Raw genomic sequence first — 3250 nt, forward strand, 5'->3', positions numbered from 1 at the left:
TTCTTTTAAACAAAGTAGAGTAGAACATGTGTTATGTGTTTATTTATTTCAAACATCATTCATACAGTTTGCTTTTTTTTTTCAAGTGTTTGCTCAAATGTTCAAATATTTGCACTACATGAATCACTCTATAAATCCATGCTGTGTTCCTCAACACGGTGGGTTAATGACTGCATTGTACCACCAGCTGTCTAGTTGAAATGTAGAACTATATAAAGTCACTGTGAGTGTAGAATCTTTCTGCCCTCTCCTCTGCTTCACCTCACTTGTCTATCATTGCTGTCCCTGTAGGATGTCTTTACAGTAGAGAGTCAATATTCCAAGTACCTATCCTGGAGGTGTTGAAAAGTTAAACACATTGAATTCATTGTGGGAGTGTATCATGATGATTTCATAAGAAAAAAAAAACTCTCTTAGGTTGAGCAGCTCCAAAAACGTCTTGTCTCTGGAAACAAAGCTCAAATAGCCCCAGTGTATACCTAGCAAGCTCAGGTTTGTCTTATTAAACCAGAAATGGATCACACTGCCAAGTAATAGGAATCATATTGCCATCCCCGCTTGGTGAAGAAGTGTGGAACTGGCACAGCTCATTCAATAGCGTGCTTTTTTTAATTTCCATGAAAGAGGCACTTTTTGTGGCTTCAGAGCAAAGGGGGAGGGTGACACCATCGTCTCCATTATTAACATATTATTCAGTGTTCACTACAGCTGGAGTGGAGAGGTAACCCAATTAGAATCCATTACATTACCATATTCAGTGTTCATTGCAGCTGGAGTGGAGAGGTAACCCCATTAGAATCCATTACATTACTATATTCAGTGTTCATTGCAGCTGGAGTGGAGAGGTAACCCCATTAGAATCCATTACATTACTATATTCGGTGTTCATTGCAGCTGGAGTGGAGAGGTAACCCAATTAGAATCCATTACAGTACCATATTCAGTGTTCATTGCAGCTAGAGTGGAGAGGTAACCCCATTAGAATCCATTACATTACTATATTCAGTGTTCATTGCAGCTGGAGTGGAGAGGTAACCCCATTAGAATCCATTACAGTACCATATTCAGTGTTCATTGCAGCTGGAGTGGAGAGGTAACCCCATTAGAATCCATTACATTACTATATTCAGTGTTCATTGCAGCTGGAGTGGAGAGGTAACCCCATTAGAATCCATTACAATACCATATTCAGTGTTCATTGCAGCTGGAGTGGAGAGGTAACCCCATTAGAATCCATTACATTACTATATTCAGTGTTCATTGCAGCTGGAGTGGAGAGGTAACCCCATTAGAATCCATTACATTACTATATTCGGTGTTCATTGCAGCTGGAGTGGAGAGGTAACCCCATTAGAATCCATTACATTACTATATTCAGTGTTCATTGCAGCTGGAGTGGAGAGGTAACCCCATTAGAATCCATTACATTACTATATTCAGTGTTCATTGCAGCTGGAGTGGAGAGGTAACCCCATTAGAATCCATTACATTACTATATTCGGTGTTCATTGCAGCTGGAGTGGAGAGGTAACCTCATTAGAATCCATTACATTACCATATTCAGTGTTCATTGCAGCTGGAGTGGAGAGGTAACCCCATTAGAATCCATTACATTACTATATTCAGTGTTCATTGCAGCTGGAGTGGAGAGGTAACCCCATTAGAATCCATTACATTACTATATTCAGTGTTCATTGCAGCTGGAGTGGAGAGGTAACCCCATTAGAATCCATTACATTACTATATTCAGTGTTCATTGCAGCTGGAGTGGAGAGGTAACCCCATTAGAATCCATTACAGTACCATATTCAGTGTTCATTGCAGCAGGAGTGGAGAGGTAACCTCATTAGAATCCATTACATTACTATATTCAGTGTTCATTGCAGCTGGAGTGGAGAGGTGACCCCATTAGAATCCATTACATTACTATATTCAGTGTTCATTGCAGCTGGAGTGGAGAGGTAACCCCATTAGAATCCATTACATTACTATATTCAGTGTTCATTGCAGCTGGAGTGGAGAGGTAACCCCATTAGAATCCATTACAGTACCATATTCAGTGTTCATTGCAGCTGGAGTGGAGAGGTAACCTCATTAGAATCCATTACATTACTATATTCGGTGTTCATTGCAGCTGGAGTGGAGAGGTAACCTCATTAGAATCCATTACATTACTATATTCGGTGTTCATTGCAGCTGGAGTGGAGAGGTGACCCCATTAGAATCCATTACATTACTATATTCAGTGTTCATTGCAGCTGGAGTGGAGCGGTAACCCCATTAGAATCCATTACATTACTATATTCAGTGTTCATTGCAGCTGGAGTGGAGAGGTAACCCCATTAGAATCCATTACATTACTATATTCAGTGTTCATTGCAGCTGGAGTGGAGAGGTAACCCCATTAGAATCCATTACATTACTATATTCAGTGTTCATTGCAGCTGGAGTGGAGAGGTAACCCCATTAGAATCCATTACAGTACCATATTCAGTGTTCATTGCAGCTGGAGTGGAGAGGTAACCCCATTAGAATCCATTACATTACTATATTCAGTGTTCATTGCAGCTGGAGTGGAGAGGTAACCTCATTAGAATCCATTACATTACTATATTCAGTGTTCATTGCAGCTGGAGTGGAGAGGTAACCCCATTAGAATCCATTACATTACTATATTCAGTGTTCATTGCAGCTGGAGTGGAGAGGTAACCCCATTAGAATCCATTACATTACTATATTCAGTGTTCATTGCAGCTGGAGTGGAGAGGTAACCCCATTAGAATCCATTACAGTACCATATTCAGTGTTCATTGCAGCTGGAGTGGAGAGGTAACCTCATTAGAATCCATTACATTACTATATTCAGTGTTCATTGCAGCTGGAGTGGAGAGGTAACCCCATTAGAATCCATTACATTACTATATTCAGTGTTCATTGCAGCTGGAGTGGAGAGGTAACCCCATTAGAATCCATTACATTACTATATTCAGTGTTCATTGCAGCTGGAGTGGAGAGGTAACCCCATTAGAATCCATTACATTACTATATTCAGTGTTCATTGCAGCTGGAGTGGAGAGGTAACCCCATTAGAATCCATTACATTACTATATTCAGTGTTCATTGCAGCTGGAGTGGAGAGGTAACCCCATTAGAATCCATTACATTACTATATTCAGTGTTCATTGCAGCTGGAGTGGAGAGGTAACCCCATTAGAATCCATTACAGTACCATATTCAGTGTTCATTGCAG

This window comes from Polyodon spathula, chromosome 5 (assembly GCF_017654505.1).
Source record: "Polyodon spathula isolate WHYD16114869_AA chromosome 5, ASM1765450v1, whole genome shotgun sequence".
Taxonomy (NCBI): domain Eukaryota; kingdom Metazoa; phylum Chordata; class Actinopteri; order Acipenseriformes; family Polyodontidae; genus Polyodon; species Polyodon spathula.